We start from the raw sequence: 19,511 nt of genomic DNA on the forward strand, positions 1-19,511 counted from the left end.
AGAAATGTGATCTTTATTTTCTTATTCCTGATTTGCCGACCTCGCCCCACGATGTTATTTTCACTTTCACTTTGGCTATACAGCCGGAATTTACAGATTTCGTTTACATTAATAGGGACTTTCTTTCTGTGGGAGGGCAGGACTGCCCCCTGCTGTCTGTGAGTGGGTATACATTGTCTGAATAGGTTTTTCAGCTATCATAAAGATTTCAATAAAACATTAAATTGTACATCCCTTATTAAAATAGTAAGTGCACTGGCTTTTAAAAGCTCAGACATCTGTGGGTATAACAAGAAGCCTGGCATGTCACAGATATCCGCTTTATTTTTAGGCCCTTATGCACACTGTGCATTAAAGATGCTGCTTTTAGGGGCATCTAGCAGGTTTTTGTTTCCTTCCTCTAAGCCATGCACACAAAGACGTTTAGAAGCAGAATACAAATGCATATAAACAGATGCATATAAATTAGGGGACCAGATTTTTTATTGGCAAATGGAAAACTATTTTAAAAGCATACTCTCCTCAAATGATATATGCAATGTATGTGGGAAGTGCTTATGGAATGATTGCATGATTATAAACGTTATTTCTCACACTTCATCCATGAGATTTAAAAAAAAGATACTACTTAGAATTTTTTGGGACATGACTATCAAATGTTAAGATAAGAAAGAGAAAAAACAGATTGCAGAACTGTTTTATGGAACTGTTCGTTACATAAAAAATGCAGGCCTAAGGAGCGTGCTCCATAAATGCAGAGCCCCGAGAGCATGCTACATTACCTACAGAATACAGGGCTCAGCAGTGCATAACCTACACAATGCAGGGCTCACCAGTGCGTTCCCTACACAATGCAGGGCTCACCAGTGCGTTCCCTACAGAATGCAGGGCTCACCAGTGCGTTCCCTACAGAATACAGGGCTCACCAGTGCGTTATCTACACAATGCAGAGCTCACCAGTGCGTTATCTACACAATGCAGGGCTCACCAGTGCGTTCCCTACACAATGCAGGGCTCACCAGTGCGTTCCCTACACAATGCAGGGCTCACCAGTGCGTTCCCTACAGAATACAGGGCTCACCAGTGCGTTATCTACACAATGCAGAGCTCACCAGTGCTTTATCTACACAATGCAGGGATCACCAGTGAGTTCCCTACAGAATGCAGCGCTCACCAGTGCGTTCCCTACAGAATACAGGGCTCACCAGTGCGTTATCTACACAATGCAGGGATCACCAGTGAGTTCCCTACAGAATGCAGCGCTCACCAGTGCGTTACCTACACAATGCAGGGCTCACCAGTGCTTTACCTACACAATGCAGGGCTCACCAGTGCGTTACCTACAGAATACAGGGCTCACCAGTGCGTTCCCTACAGAATACAGGGCTCACCAGTGCGTTACCTACACAATGCAGGGCTCACCAGTGCGTTACCTACACAATGCAGGGCTCACCAGTGCGTTACCTACACAATGCAGGGCTCACCAGTGCGTTACCTACACAATGCAGGGCTCACCAGTGTGTTACCTACACAATGCAGGGCTCACCAGTGCGTTACCTACACAATGCAGGGCTCACCAGTGCGTTCCCTACAGAATACAGTGCTCACCAGTGCGTTACCTACACAATGCAGTGCTCACCAGTGCGTTACCTACACAATGCAGGGCTCAGCAGTGCATAACCTACACAATGCAGGGCTCACGAGTGCGTTACCTACAGAATGCAGGGCTCACCAGTGCGTTACCTACACAATGCAGGGCTCACCAGTGCGTTACCTACACAATGCAGGGCTCAGCGGTGCATTAACTAAAAAATATGTATGTGTATATATACACATATAACCAAGCTAATGGGTGTAGTAAATCAACAAACTTTATAAATTAGTGACTGTGTAACAAATTGTGACAACCAAATCTCTAATATACAGTCTCTTACAAAAGTGAGTACACCCCTCACATTTTTGTAAATATTTTATTATATATTTTCATGTGACAACACTAAAGAAATTACACTTTGCTAAAATGTAAAGTAGTGATTGTACAGCTTGTATAACAGTGTTAGGCCCCGTACACACGACCGGATCTATCCGCTGGGATTGATCCGCGGATCAGTTCCAGCGGACAAATCCAGTCGTCTGTACGGCCTAGCGGATATTTATCCGCGGAGATTCCTCGGCCCGATCGATTTCAAGCGGATTTAAATTTCTTAGCATGCTAAGAAATCTATCCGCTTGAATCGGCTCCAGCGGATTGATCCGGTGGTCTGTACAGACTCACCGGATCAATTCGTCTGCTCCCCTCCCTCGCATGCGTCGTAATGATTCGACGCATGCGTGGAAGTACTTACCTTCCAGCGTCGCGCACGTCGCCGTGTCATCATCACGGCGACGGCGCGACACGTCACCGCGGATGAATTCCGCACGGATTTGGATCCGATGGTGTGTACACGCCATCGGATCCAAATCCGGAGGAGGAATCTCCGCTGGAAACGGATCGTTTCCAGCGGAGATACGGTGGTGTGTACGTGGCCTAAGGTTGCTGTCCCTTCAAAATGACTCAACACACAGCCTTTAATGTGTAAAACTATGGGAACAAACGTAAGTGAAAATGTCCAAATTGGGCCCAAAGTGTCAATATTTTGTGTGGCCACCATTATTTTCCAGCACTGACTTTACCCTCTTGGGCATGGAGTTCACCAGAGCTTCACAGGTTGCCACTGGAGTCCTCTTCCACTCCTTCATGACGACATCACCAAGCTGTTGGAGGATGGAGACCTTGCGCTCCTCTACCTTTCATTTTAGGTTGCTCAATAGGGTTTAGGTCTGGAGACATGCTTGGCCAGTCCATCAACTTTACCCTCAGGGAGGGGATCATGTTCTGCTTCAGTATTTTACAGTACATGTTGGCATTCATGGTTCCCCCAATGAACTGTAGCTCCCCAGTGCCGGCAGCACTCATGCAGCCCCAGACCATGACACTCCCACCACCATGCTTGACTGTAGGCACCTGGTTGCCGCTACACACGCTTGATACCATCTAAACCAAATTAGTTTATCTTGGTCTCATCAGACCACAGGACATGTCCTTAGTCTGCTTGTCTTCAGCAAACTGTTGCAGGCTTTCCTGTGCATCATCTTTAGAAGAGGCTTCCTTCTGGGACAACAGCCATGCAGACCAATTTGATGCAGTGTGTGGCGTATGGTCGGAGCACAGACAAGCTTTAAAAATTCTGGACTTTGAATGGATGTAGAGATGGTAAAAGTGCAGATAAACAGGTACAACCTATGTAGGAGGCTTTGTTTCATCTTTGTGTATCCCCTGAGGGAAGTCACTTCACTGGGTATATGTAAGGATTTACATATCCTCCCCTGTGACAGCATACAGGGCTCTACTTGACAGAAGGATGTCAGCGGGAAAATTGGGTGAGTATCTGAACTGTGCCTAGAACACCACTGGAAAGCTGGGGCAGAGAAAAAGAAAAGGGGGGGTGACGGGGGACACTAAAGGTCCTCTTTAAGTGTCAAAAAAGGAGCCTATACTGGGTAGCTGTTGTGTGTTATTGTTATGAAAGATGTCCCTGTTTAGGTCCCGGGGGCAGTTCAAAGTAAATGTAAATAATGAGAGCTCCACAGCTTTGTAAAAAGTCCAGTAGAGATCTATCAATCTTGAAAAAGGCGTTCTGGGGCCTCACAACTTTCCCATCATCAAAGAGACAATATAACATATTTATAATGTATGTTAAGGATATGCCAGGGCTTTTTTTCAGTGGGAAAGCGGGGGAACACAGTTCTGGAACCTTTTGGTCTATTGATGTTAGATGCTGGAGGTACTATGGTCACTAGGGGATCTATTGTTGTAGGGAGTCTAGTGTTGCTGGGGAGGTTTATTGTTGCCAGTGAAGGATCTTCAGTTTCTGGGGGGAGGGGGTCTATGTTGTTGGCTGCAGGGTTTTTTTTTATTGCTTTTCTTGTTATCAGTGTCAAATTACATACAAATTACTTGGTTCTGTATTCCTTAAAAGGACAGCCACTAACACACAGCTCCTTTCTCTATCTGCAAACGTAGAGAGAGTCCTGACTCTCCTGTAGTCCAAGGGAGGGGACGAGCACGGCACTCCACACCAGGGAGAAAGCCTTGCATTACTGTGTGGAGTTACAGACAGAAGAACAGGAAGTGAGGATTTCTCAGAAGAAATAAGGACATTTAAAAGCAAAATGGAAGGATGAGGTAAGTGAAGGAGCACTGCACTAAGGTAAATGAAGCTATTTAGGGGGGGGGGATTGTACCTTTACAACCCTTTTAAAGTATAACTAATATCAAAACTTTTTTTTTTTTGGATGGAATGAAGAGGAATTAGAGCCTCTGTCAGTTTTTATTGCTGTCTGTGCCCCCGTTAGGGAGATTAGCCATCCCTATTTATCCTGTTTACCATTGTCATTGAAAATCAAAGTAAAAGAAAGTTCTAAATTTTGGGTTGTCCCCAGAAAAGTAATAGAGGACACAAGTTCTGGTGATCTTGGGGTCCCCAATGTATTCTTTTAATTTGCAGGGATTTCCTCTCACTTCCTGTTTTGGCTATGAGACAGGAAGTGAAGTGAAATCTCCCCAATGACAATGTTGTCTTTTTTATTGGTAGAAGAAAGGTATTTATATCTGTGTGGGTTTTTTTTCATTCAATAATTGACATTTATAAAGCTATTTTGTATATAGCTAATTTAACCACTTCAATACCAGGCACTTTCACCCCCTTGCTGCCCTGGGCCATTTTCAGCGCTGTCGCATTTTGAATGACAATTGTGCGGTCATGCCACACTGTACTCAAACAACATTTTTATATTTTTTCTCCAACAAATAGAGCTTTCTTTTGGTGGTATTTGATCACTCTTGGGTTTTTTTTTTTTTTGCGCTACAAATAAAAAAAAGACAGAACATTTTGAAAAAAAAAAAGTTTTGCTTCGTTTCTGATATAAAACGTTGTAAATAAGTATGTTTTCTCCTTCACTGATAAGGCTGCACTGATGAGGTGGCACTTATATGCAGCACTGATAGATAGAACTGATATGCAGCACTAAAGTGTAATTAGTGGATAAATATCAATATTTCTAAGCACCTCGTCCCAGTCAATTAATCAATAGAGAATATAAGAGGAAAAAGGGTACCTGCGGGACCCGGGGACTATTGATCGGTGCTAGTAGGAAATCAAAAACAAAGAAGTATAGAAAAATATTTTATTTTTAACAAATAAATATATATGGAATAACATCAATCAAGATGAATAAATACGATCTCCAATAGGCTGGACACAGAAGATCGATTGAAGCATTGGCTTGTATGTTAAATCAGTAGAACCAATCTTATGATTGGTTCTACTGATTTATTTGGAACAGTCAGGTATTTATGAATTTGTTCATTTTCTACCTATATACTGATCCTATATATATATAAAATTAAAGATAAATTACATATATTTCCTATATATTTTTTCTGTAGGCTGTTTTATATGTTATGGCCCTGCTATAGTCTCTGGTGCCTCTTGAGGTTTTGGTTTTCCGCTGTGAGGTGGCTGTCCGGATGTGCTGGTTTATCTAAACATACATAATCTTCTAATTCTTTTATTCCTGTCTTTTTGGTAAGTGTAACCTGTGCCGATTTTTTAGCATTAAATAGTTGAACATACACCTTCTGAATTAACTTGAATTTTGTAAAAAAAAAAAATTCCCCCTTGTTTATTATAATTTTATGCACTAAATCTTTGCATCTATTTTGATACTCTGTGTATTCACTGCAGTTAATTAATTTATTTGTGTTTTCTTTGATGCTCAGCATTGCTTATAATGCTCCTGAGGAAGCTCCACGTTGAGCGAAACATGTCGAGCAAACATACAAGCCAATGCTTCAATCGATCTTCTGTGTCCAGCCTATTGGAGGTTGTATTTATTCATCTTGATTGATGTTATTCCATATATATTTATTTGTTAAAAATAAAATATTTTTCTATTTTTCTATACTTCTTTGTTTTTGATTTCCTGCTAGCACCGATCAATAGTCCCCGGGTCCCGCAGGTACCCTTTTTCCTCTCATATTCTCTATTGATATGCAGCACTGATGGGCACTCAAAGGTGGCACTGATGGGCACTGACAGGCGGCACTGATTAGGGGGCACTGACAGGCAATCACTGATGGGAAGAGATTGGCATTTTTAATGGCTGATTGGCATCCCTGGTGGGCTCTAGTGGGCACCGTTGATGGGTCTGCACTGATAATCAATCCGCTAATTATCAGTGCAGACCCCCACTGATAATCAATCCGCTGATTATCAGTGCACTGTTAGGAGAGCCACTGTTAGGAGAGTGCCTTGTCAGCACGAAAAATTTGATCAGCTGTGATTGGACACAGCTGATCACATGGTAAAGAGCCTACGTCATCAGCTCTTTACAGGGATCAATTGACGGCGGCACAGTAGCTCAATTGTTTTGACAGGACGTCATATGTTGTCCTCGTCTTTTAAAGCCGCTAGGGGGCGCGCTCACCCGCCGCGTTACTGGGAACACGATGCGCCCAGTAACTGAGCAGGACCGTGGATCTCTGTGTGTAAACACAGAGATCCACGTCCTGTCAGGGAGAGGAGACCGATGCTGTGACCCTTGTACATAGGGACACAGATCGGTCACCTCCCCAGTCAGTCCCCTCCCCCTACAGTTAGAATCACTCACTAGACTACACATTTAACCCCTTCCTCGCCCCCTAGTGTTAACCCCTTCCCTGCCAGTCACATTTATACAGTAATCAGTGCATATTTATAGCACTGTTCACACATGTGAATGGTCCCAAAAATGTGTCAAAAGTGTCCGATGTGTCCGCTATAATGTCGCAGTCCCAATAAAAATCGCAGATCGCCGCCATTCCTAGTAAAAAATAATAAAAAAATAATAATAATTATGTCTCCTATTTTGTAGGCGCTATAACTTTTGCGCAAACCAGTCACTATACGCTTATTGCGATTTTTATTTAATTTTTTTACCAAAAATATGTAGAAGTATACGTATCGGCCTAAACTGAGAATTTTTTTATTTTTAAATGGGATATTTATTATTGCAAAAAGTAAAAAATATTGTGTTTTTTTTTCAAAATTGACTCTTTTTTTTGTTTATAGCACAAAAAAAATCAAAACCGCACAGGCGATCAAATACCACCAAAAGAAAGCTCTATTTGTGGGGGAAAAAAGGATGTAAATTTTGTTTGGCAGCCACGTCGCATGATCACACAAATGTCAGTTATAGCGACACAGTGCCGGAAGCTGAAATTTCGCCTGGGGAGGAAGGGGGTATATGTGCACAGTAAGCAAGTGGTTAAACCATTTTACCTCTTTGTTAGCAATAAAAACTGACAGGGGTTCCATGTCATGAGATAAAACACTGAATAGTTTTATGAGATAAATACAAAAAAGAAAAAGCAGAGCTGCGCAACACAACTTCTACTTTTTCTTTTTTGTATTTGTTTTAATGTATGGTCTTACATTATGAGCTGCGGTATTTACATTTCAATGTGTTTAGTAGCGCAGTATATCCCATTTTTCTTTATGAGATAAATACCTCACATTTTGATGAAATAACTCATGCCTTATTTTAGTAGCATTTTTTTTGTAAATTGCAAAAACATTTTTGAAAAATGCTATTAACTATTTTAACTCAGATCTGGAAGAGGAAAATACCTCTTCGTAAATTAAGCCCAAAGTATATTCAACATGCTACTGCTGTACTTGTACTCCCTCTGCTGGTGAAATTGAATTATTGCTGTGTCTTATTTATACCATCAGTGTGAACAAAAATCCAGGATATGTAGATTTAGGCCCGGATTCACAAAGCACTTGCGTCGACGTATCTCGAGATACGCCGCGTAAGTGCAAATATGCGCGGTCGTATCTATGCGCCGGACTCAGAAACTAAGATACGCCTGAAAATAGGCTTCATCCGACCAACGTAACTTGTCTACGCCATCTTAGAGTGGGTGCATATTTACGCTGGACATTTTTGGCGCTCCCATTGATTTTCTATTCACATATGCAAATGAGGGAGATACGCCGATTCACGAACGTACGTCCGTCCGACGCAGTGCGCGTAAAGTCATACATCCGGCGTAAAGTTATGCCCCATAAAGGAGGTGTAACTCAGAAGCATCCATGCAAAGGGCTGCACCAGGGAACACTAGCCGGCGTATTTTACGTAGGACGTGAATATGACTAGGCGTAGGTTACGTTCACGCCGTAGGCAGTGATCCGACGTATCTTAGGCAGTTGTTCCAACGTGATTGTGAGCATGCGCACTGAGATACACCCACGGGACGGCGCATGCGCAGTTGGCGATACGTATCTGTCTGGCGCTCGGCCCATCATTTGCATGGGGTCATGCCTCATTAGCATGGCTCATGCCCACTTCCACTTACGCCGACTTACACCTGAGAAACCCAGCGCAGATTTGGAAGGAAGTGCTTTGTGAATTCAGTGCTTGCCTCTCTGCGCTGCGTCGGCGTAGCGTAAAGGAGATACGCTACGGCGGCATAAATATGCGCCAGTGTCTGTGAATCCGGGCCTTAGTCTTTTTTATTATTATTATTTATTAACCCCCAATAGGACAAGTACAAAAAAAAATTCTCACTTATCTATGCCTGAGTGTGAACAGCATTATTTTTACTGACAGTCTCATCGACTGTGACAATATATTTTATCAGCGCCCCAATCCAATATTATTTGCATCGTACTGTATCAGTTTAAACAGAGTTTTCAAAGGTGTTTTTTTATCAGCAATGACAACTGTGTTTTCATCAAGCGGTACTAAGTCTGCTTTGTCCTGGAGCAGTTGATTTGTAAAAATTGTAAAACATTTAAAAAAAAGGTTTGGTAGAAATTGACCAGCACTGACCAGCACTTGGACAGTATTGTAGAAATGAGAACCCACATGCAAATCCACCTCCTGTACTTGCAGAGGCTTGCTGTTTCTGTTGGCCTCACCATCCCTTTGTCCCGCAAGGCCTGATTGCTTCTCATTTTAGGCTTGTACATAATTTTTTTGTTTTTTTGTGGGGGTCATTGCCTAGCTTTTATTAACTACATCAATGGAAGTGTGGTGATTTTGGTGCACACCAGGGGTCAAGTCCTGGGGAAAAAAGTGTGGGAACTCCCACCCAAGATCCACTCCCCCACAAAAAAAAAAAAATGATACGCTCATATGCATAATTACTAAACCGCATGTTTTTTTTTTTTCGATCCACTGTACCTTTGTAATCCTATATGTCACTGGCCGCTTCCTGCATATGGATTCATCAGGTAGTGTGCGGGTATTCCGTCACTTCCTCGATGCTGCAATGTCTCCTGGGAGCTTTTGTCATTGTTCCCAGGAGACATTGCGGAGGTCTGCCGCGAGTTATCGTAGGATTTAGGCCGGATTCACACCTATGCTTGCGAATTGAGTGCGGCTTAAACCGCATCCAATACGCAGAACATTTCTAAATACATTGTTTTCAATGAGGCTGGTTCACATATGTGCGATGCATTCGCACTGCGCATTGCAGAAAAAACATGTGCTTATTTTAGGCATTGCGGTGCAGCTCAGGTGCGAATTCAGGCCCATTATCTTCTATGGGTACGCAGCTGATTCGCAGATGTGTTCATTTCTCTTCAGGATTTGTCTCATTCAGCTCAATACACTTCCCCCTCCCCTCTCCCAGGTCTCCAAATTCGCAGCTAATCTGCAGCTAAAACGGAGATGATCTGCTGAACACTTCTCTTATCTCTCTGCAGAGATAAGAGAGCTGAAATTCACACCGCACAAGTGTGATTCCGGCCTTAGAAAGAACTTTAAGCAAGTTATTTCTAAATCCCGCGATAACTCGAGGCAGACCTCCGCAATGTCTCCTGGGAACAAAGACAAAAGCTTCCAGAAGACATTGCGGCATCGAGAAAGTGATGTAAAACCCGCCCAGTACCCGATGAATCCATATACAGGAAGCGGCCAGTAACATAAAGGATTACTAAGGTTCGTCTGCCCCTGACAGTGACTCGAGCTGGGCATCGCCGCTTAGTGAAGGATTGGCTTGGGCGGCTCAGCTGCTCTAGTCCTGCAAAGGGAACTGCGTTCCTGCTGTGAAAAAAGTGCAGGGACTCCGTTCCCACGCGTTCCCGCAGGACTTGAGCCCTGGTGCACACCATTTAGGGCACAACAATGCAGCAGTGTGTTGTATACAAAGAGCAGCTTCAAGAACAGTTCCCTGCCAGATGAGCGTTACAAATATTTAAAAAAGTAAAAAAAATATTTCCCATGAAGAAAATAAAAAAAAATATCCCATTAAACTTTTATAAACCAGCCCCAATATGTTAAGTAAATCAAATGAAAAAGACACCCAGTAAGGCATTCTTCTCACTTTACAGTTACGGCTTTGAAGCCAGTTACAGAGTGACATCATTCAGAATTTAGAGGAAAAATAAAACTCAAAGCTAAGAAACACTGGGTAGGAATGGAAAAACATGTGAGGGAATAAAATAGACAGTGCATTTTGGGAATTAGTTACAGAAAATTCCATACATCAAGCTTCTCAATCTGCACAGAATAGATGTTAGAAGCTTGCTAGGAGGACTGTTAGAAGAACACTAGGTACAAAGCTTCCTGGCATTAAACCAATGAGTAGGTATGAGCCCGATGTTCGAGTTGAACATAAGCAGAGCTTTTTTTCTCAAAAAATAGGTGCAGGAACTCAACCACAACCCCGTTCAGATTTCACAAACAGTAGTTGGGTCTTAAAGGGGCATTAAATACCAGGATTGCATTACATACAGAGTGCAGAGTTCAGGGGGTTACACACAGAGTGCAGAGCTGTCACTTGTAAACACAGAAACCAGACTTCTGTGTTTACAAGTGATTGTGGTGAGCAGGCACCAAAGGGTCTGAGCCAAAGGTGGTGGAACTGAGTTCCCACAAGTTCCCCCTGAAAAAAAGCCCTGAACATAAGAGTGTTCGCCTGTTCGCCAAATAGCGAACAATTTGGGGTGTTCGCGGCAAATTCGAAAGCTGCGGAACACCCTTTAAAAGTCTATGGGAGAAATCAAAAGTGATAATTTTAAACGTTAATATTCAAGTTCTTGTCATAAAAAAAGTGTGGGACCTGGGTCTTGCTACAGGGGACATGTATCAATGCAAAAAAAGGTTTAAAAATGTCAGTATTTCAGGGAGCAGTGATTTTAATAATGCTTAAAGTGAAACAATAAATGTGAAATATTCCCTTAAATTTTGTACCCAGGGGTGTCTATAGTATGCCTGTAAGTTGGCGCATTTTCCCGTGTTTAGAACAGTCCCTGTGCAAAATTAAATTTCTAAAGAAAAAAAAGTAATTTAAAACTGCCCGCGGCTATAATGATTTGTTGGGTCTCGGCAATACAGATAAAAGTCATTGAAAAAAACGGCATGGGTTCCACCCCCCAGTCCATTACCAGGCCCTTTGGGTCTGGTATGAATATTAAGGGGATCCCCGAACCCAATGTTCGTTGATGGGGACAAGGGCCTCATCCCCACAACCCTTGCCCGGTGGTTGTGGGGGTCTGCAGCTGGGGGGCTTATCGGAATCTGGAAGCCCCCTTTAACAAAGGGGACCCCCAGATCCCGGCCCCTCCTAACGTAGTACATTGTACCCCTACCATTTCACAAAAAAAAGTGTCACAAATGGTAAAAAAAACACACCGACACAGCTTGGGGCAAGTGCTTTATTAACCTCCCTGGCGGTATGATTCTTTCTGGTTTTAAGTGCTGAAAGCGGTACCATTATTTTGCATGAAAATTTGGCGTTTTACATTGTAGGCCTGTAATTCTTAGGAATAACTCACCTAAATCTGTCCAAACAAGAGTCTAGTAGACATCTCGGGTATGATAAAGTTTGAAAAACAAAATCATAATATAATAAATAACTATAAATAATAATGTAATTATAATACAAATTATTCAATAATGTAATCAAATCAAAAACACTGAAATTTGCTCAGTTGCAGAATTGTCGCTGTCATTACTTTTATTTTTTTATGACGAATTTCCTCACAAATCGCTATCGCACAATTCTGCAAGTGATTATAATTTATTATGGCTGTATTCTAGATGGTCTAAAACCGCTTTTGACATAAAGGGACACTTTTGGTTGCTATGGACAATCTACAGTTTGCAGGCAGAAAGAACAGTTTTTATTATACGAAAGTACATGTAGGGCACTGGGCAGACCACTAGGGACAAAGGGGGTGTGTATTTTTTACATACAGTACTGTAATCTGTAAGATTACAGTATACTGTATGTATTGTGTTTATTTACTTTTTTGAATTTGGCGCCGGTCTCCGCCCCCGTGCGTCGTAACGTCGCAGGGAACGGAGATCGGCGGCACACGGGCACTGTGAATCGAGCGAGGACGCCGCTCGCTTACACAGCGGGTAGGCATTGCAGGATCCAGGGAAAAGGTTAAGTAAACCATGCCTGTGGATGCTGCGAGGCGATCCCGAGTCTGGCTCAGGGATACCGCTTTTAGTATTGAAATCTTACCCCGAGCCAGACTCGGGAATACCGCCAGGGGGGTTAAAAAAAAGATAAAAAAAAATTCCAGCAATGTAATCCTTCCTCGGCCCGGGATACGGGGGACACGCTGCCACTATCCGATTCCGCCGAATGACGATAGACCCGCCGTAACAGCTCTCAAATAGCTGAGGGAGGGGCCACCCGTGGCGTGCGCAGGTGACCCCTCCCACCTCTGACCCCTGAAGGGTCTGGTATGGATTTTGAGGGGGACCCCTACGCTATTTAAAAACAAAAAAACTGGCACAGGGTTCCCCTTAATATCCATATCAGACCTGAAGGGCCTGGTATGGACTTTGGGGGGACCCCCATGCAATTTTTATTTTAGTTCGGGATTCCCCTTAATATTCATACGAGACCCAAAGGGCCTGGTAATGGACTGCCATTTTTTTTATTACTTTCATCTGTATTGCCAGGACCTGACAATTCATTGTAGCCACGAGTAGTTTTAAATGTCATTTTGTGCAGGGACTGTTCTAAACACAGGGGGACATGCGCCACTTTACAGGCATACTATAGACACCCCCCAGGCACGAAATTTAAAGGAACATTTCATTTTATTGTTTCACTTTAAGCATTATTAAAATCACTGCTCCTGAAAAAACTGCAGTTTTTAAAACTTTTTTTTGCATTGATACATGTCCCCTGGGGCAGGACCTGGGTCCCCAAACACTTTTTATGACTATAACTTGCATATTAACCTTTAAAATTAGCACTTTTGATTTTTCATGTTTGTGTCCATAGACTTTGAACACATTTTTTGGCTGTTCGCATGTCCTGCTGCGAACTGAACCGGGGGGGGGGGGGGGGGGGTGTTCGGCTCATCCCTAGTCACCAGGAGATTTGCAGAAGGTAAATCCTAATAGGAACACACACCACTGGAACTTGACGGGTTCCAATGCTTACTTACTCTGTCCAAAGAAAAAGCTTTGGCTACATACAATATACATTTTACATTTATCAGCATGGATGCCTCATACTCTGATGGGTATAGTGATTTTCTATAAAGAAGCAGTATGGGGATGTCCAAAAGTAGGCCCAGAAAAAAAGATGGGCGGGCAAGACAGAAGACCAGGGCTGGAGCAATTATAAAGAACAATAGTGTGGCTGACCACAAATAAGTGTTCAGAACCTTAAAGTGGATCTTTACTGCATCTGAGCACCACAAACAAAAACTATTTAAATAAATTGTATTATTCAAAGCAAACTCCCCCATCCATCCATGTGTCCATACTTTATTTTGTTGAGAAATCACTCTGAAAAACACACCCTAGCAATTCTGGCCATGGCCATCTTAGCTCAAGCATGCATGCAGGAGAGTGTGCTTAGCTGGGAAACCCCCTCCTCCTCTCCTCCCCTTCTAAAGACTCCTGAGATGTATGACATCATTTGCCTGGTCCAGAAGCAAGGAAATAACTGAAGAAATAAAAAAAATAAAAAAAAAAATAACCTCTTGCGATAACTTTTTACTGATCTGTGATATACTCTACATCCAACTAGAAATAATTAGCTCCTACAATTTTTCGGATGGACCTGATGTTGTTTATCAATAAAAGGTATATTTAGATGGATATCGCACAACTAGGAGGAGATTTGGATTGCTTTATGTTGTTGTAACTATATAGCTATTGTCTTACAATTCATTCTATTTGTAAACTTTGATTTCCTAAAAAAAATAAAAAATAAAAATGTATTATAATAAAACGTTAATGATATACGGTACTTTCCCATCTATTTACTAATGGATTAAAAATAATCAATGTTGATTGAGACAGTGAAGTTCCATCTAAAATCAGAACTTTAGCAATCTAGATATTTACAGTCTCTCACATGCTGTGCAGGTTTCTTCTATTATTTTACCATTTACAGTGCCTTGCGAAAGTATTCGGCCCCCTTGAACTTTGCGACCTTTTGCCACATTTCAGGCTTCAAACATAAAGATATAAAACTGTAATTTTTTTGGAAGAATCAACAACAAGTGGGACACAATCATGAAGTGGAATGAAATTTATTGGATATTTCAAACTTTTTAACAAATAAAAAACTGGGCGTGCAAAATTATTCAGGCCCTTTACTTTCAGTGCAGCAAACTCTCTCCAGAAGTTCAGTGAGGATCTCTGAATGATCCAATGTTGACCTAAATGACTAATGATGATAAATAGAATCCACCTGTGTGTAATCAAGTCTCCGTATAAATGCACCTGCACTGTGATAGTCTCAGAGGTCCGTTTAAAGCGCAGAAAGCATCATGAAGAACAAGGAACACACCAGGCAGGTCCGAGATACTGTTGTGGAGAAGTTTAAAGCCGGATTTGGATACAAAAAGATTTCCCAAGCTTTAAATATCCCAAGGAGCACTGTGCAAGCGATAATATTGAAATGGAAGGAGTATCAGACCACTGCAAATCTACAAAGACCTGGCCGTCCCTCTAAACTTTCAGCTCATACAAAGAGAAGACTGATCAGAGATGCAGCCAAGAGGCCCATGATCAGGGGGCGCTGAAGGAGTTAGGGTTCACCTAGTGTGTGTTTGGCATGGACCGTAGGGCGAGTACATGGATTGAAAACTGGCTACAAGGGCTATTGCAAAGGGTAGTGATAAATGGGAAGTACTCAGAATGGTCAGGGGTGGGAAGTGGGGTCCTCCAGGGTTCTGTCCTGGGACCAATACTATTTAATTTGCTCATAAATGACCTGGAGGATGGGGTAAACAGCTCAATCTCTATTTGTGGACTGAACTAAGCTAAGCAGAGCAATAACTTCTCTGCAGGATGTGGAAACCTTGCAGGAAGATCTGAACAAATTAATAGGGTGGGCAAATGCATGGCAAATGAGGTTCAATGTGGAAAAATGTAAAATAATGCATTTGAGTGGCAAAAATATGAATGCAATCTACTCACTAGGGGTTGAACCTCTGGGGGCATCTAGGATGGAAAAGGACCTGGGGGTCCTAGTAGACGATAGGCTCAGCAATGGCATGCAATGCCAAGCTGCTGCTTACAAAGCAAACAGAATATTGGCATGCATTAAAAAGGGGATTACCTCAAGAGATAAAGCGATAATTCTACCACTCTACAAGACTCTGGTCTGGCCTCATCTGGAGTATGCTGTCCAGTTCTGGGCACCAGTCCTCAGGAAAGATGTACTGGAAATGGAGAGAGTACATAGAAGGGCAACAAAGCTAATAAAGGGTCTGGAGGATATTAGTTATGAGGAAAGGTTGCGAGAACTAAACTTATTCTCTCTGGAGAAGAGGCGCTTGCAAGGGGATATGATTTCAATTTACAAATACCGTACTGGTGACCCCACAATAGGGATAACACTTTTCCACAGAACGGAGTTTAAGAAGACACGTGGCCACTCATTAAAATTAGAAGAAAAGAGGTTTAACCTTAAAGTGCATAGAGGGTTCTTTACTGTAAGAGCGGCAAGGATGTGGAATTCCCTTCTACAGGCGGTGTCTCAGCGGGGAGCATCGATAGTTTAAAAAAACTGTCAGGCCTTGTACACACGACCGAACATGTCCGCTGAAACTGGTCCGCGGACCAGTTTCCGCGGACATGTCCGACCGTGTGTACGGCCTAGCGGACACGTTTCCGGCCTAGCGGACAGGTTTCCAGCAGACAAAAGTTTCTTAGCAAGCTAAGAAACTTGTCCGCTGGAAACATGTCCGTCGGTTAGTACACCTAATCGGACATGTCCGCTGGTTATGACGTGTTACCAGCGCCCCAAAATCCCGCGCATGCGTCAAATTGATTAGACGCATGCGTGGAAGCATTGCACTTCCGTGTTTGAGAACGTCGGTGTCTTCTACGTCACCGCGTTCTCTGTCCGCGGGGATTTTGGTCTGGTGGTGTGTACACACATCAGACCAACGGACAATTCAGCCTTGTCCGCTGGAAACGGTCCGTCGGACATGTCCGATGGTTAGTACACCTAATCGGACATGTCCGCTGGTTATGACGTGTAACCAGCGCCCCAAAATCCTGCGCATGCGTCAAATTGATTAGACGCATGCGTGGAAGCATTGCACTTCCGTGTTTGAGAACGTCGGTGTCTTCTACGTCACCGCGTTCTCTGTCCGCGGGGATTTTGGTCTGGTGGTGTGTACACACATCAGACCAACGGACAATTCAGCCTTGTCCGCTGGAAACGGTCCGTCGGACATGTTTCATCGGACATGTTCGGTCGTGTGTACGGGGCCTTAGATAAGCACCTGAACGACCACAACATACAGGGATATACAATGTAATACTGACATAAAATCACACACACAGGTTGGACTTGGACTTTTTTCAACCTCACCTACTATGCAACGGTTGGGTTCAGAATGGGTGCTAACCTTGCCATCCTGGTCACACCATTCTTCTCCCAACAGTTTGGTCTCTAGTCTGGCTTCTCTCTCTAATGATGACCCTTCACTTTACTCTAATGCCGCGTACATACGTGATGTGATGAAAAAAAAACGACACTTTTAAAAACGTCATTTAAAATGACCGTGTGTGGGGAAAACGTTGTTTTATGTCTTCTGAAAAACGCCCAAAAAAAATTCGAACATGCTTCAATTTTTTATGTCGTTTTTCAAAACGTTGTTTTTTGTGTCATTTAAAATGATAGTGTGTGGGTAAAACAACGTTTAAAACGTTTTTAAACCCGCGCATGCTCAGAAGCAAGTTATGACGCGAGCTTGAATGGAACAGAGTGCCGTCGTACGTGCTGAACATAACCGCGCTTTGCTAGACCATTTTGAAAAAAACGATGGTGTTTAGGCAACGTCGTTTTTAAAATGAAGATTGAAAAACGTTGTTTTGTTTCATGATAAAAAAACATTGTTTTATTTCATCACATAAAATGACCGTGTGTACACGGCATCAGTGAAGACATTCGTTTAGAGTGGCTGACATGCACAGCTGCTGGAGATGCCAGTAGCGGTTTTCTCTGGCTATATGGTGCAGCTATTTGGTGCAGCTATTTGGTAACTTTATGAAAATATGCATACAGAGCCCATTCTTTCTTAGAACATAGCTGGATTATTGATATCATTATCAAAGAAAAAACTGAAATTTGACATCTTTTTTGTCTTTTTCATTAAACTGCATTGCTTTTTACCTGGAAATTTCGTGAATACAGTTTTAACAACACTTGTTAATTTGAAACTATAAATGGCTTTTTGTGATTTTCCCTGTGGCTCTGCAGAAATAGCTTAGCCCGCATACATTCAAAGGAAATATAGGGAGCTACCTTTACAGTGGGGCCTGGACTTGAAGAGCTTGTACGATTCTGGGGAGGCCAGCATATCTCACTCATATTTGCAGTACAGAGAAAACTACTTGGCATAAGATGCTCTCACTCTCCTTTTAAACACATTTTTTGCTCTTGTACACTTAGCTATGAGTAAGCATCTCACGATGTGAAACTGGTGCTTTGCATACTAGCTCATTATGCCTTTGTCTTTTTTTTTTAAACTGGGTTTACAACCACTTTAATGCGGCTCAAAGATGTTCATTAATCATAATCCAGGACAATTTAGCCTTTAAAAAGTCAAAGGGTAGGGTTGTTGTTTTCCAAGATCTGGCTATAGTAATTTTTGCTGCCATAAATATATAATTTATCAATCTTCTGAAATGTTTTGGGATCTTCGCCATTTGGCTGCAAAGTAGTCCTGGAATTCCACTTCAAGTCAGGGGAAAAAAATAAAAAGAAAGAATAAGTGTACTTTAAAACCAAGTGCATTCATCATATTTTTATTAAAGGCCCCATCATGGACCATTTCTACCAATGCAGGCACAGATATTCATTGGGCTGCCATTAAAGACTAAGGGCACTTCAAAGCAGTGACATGTTTAGCCGGTTAACGCCCGCCGCATGTATATGTACGTCCACAGAATGGCACGTATAGGCATATGGGCGTACGTCCCTGCCTTTCCGCGGGTCGGGGGTCCGATCAGGACCCCCCCCGGTACATGCGGCGGTCGGAAACCTGCGGGGAGCGATCCGGGACGAGGGCGCGGCTATTCGTTTCTAGCCGCCCCCTCGCAATCGCTCCCCGGAGCTGAAGAACGGGGAGAGCCGTATGTAAACACGGCTTCCCCGTGCTTCACTGTGGTGGCTGCATCGATCGTGTCATCCCTTTTATAGGGAGACACGATCGATGACGTCAGACATACAACCACACCCCCGTACAGTTGTAAACACACACAAAGTGAACACTAACTCCTACAGCGCCCCATGTGGTTAACTCCCAAACTGCAACTGTCATTTTCACAATAAACAATGCAATTTAAATGCATTTTTTGCTATGAAAATGACAATGATCCCAAAAATGTGTCAAAATTGTCCGAAGTGTCCGCCATAATGTCGCAGTCACGAAAAAAAAAAAAAAAAAAAAAAAATTACAAAAATCGCTGATCGCCGCCATTAGTAGTAAAAAAAATTAATAAAAACTATCCCCTATTTTGTAAACGCTATAAATTTTGCGCAAACCAATCGATAAACGCTTATTGCGATTTTTTTTTACCAAAAATAGGTAGAATACGTATCGGCCTAAACTGAGGAAAAAAATAAAAAATTATATATTTTTGGGGGATATTTATTATAGCAAAAAGTAAAAAATATTGCATTTTTTTTCAAAATTGTCACTATTTTTGTTTATAGCGCAAAAAAATAAAAACCGCAGAGGTGATCAAATACCACCAAAAGCTCTATTTGTGGGGAAAAAAGGACATCAATCTTGTTTGGGAGCCACGTCGCACAATTGTCTGTTAAAGCGACGCAGTGCCGAATCGCAAAACCTGGCCTGGGCATTTAGCTGCCTAAAGGTCCGGGGCTTAACCGGTTAGTGAGTCTAACCACATAAAATATCAGACTATTTTTATTTTGCAGTGCATACTATATATCCGAGTGTTGTTCAAAAGAT

Source organism: Rana temporaria, chromosome 4 (genome assembly GCF_905171775.1).
Source record: "Rana temporaria chromosome 4, aRanTem1.1, whole genome shotgun sequence".
NCBI lineage: Eukaryota > Metazoa > Chordata > Amphibia > Anura > Ranidae > Rana > Rana temporaria.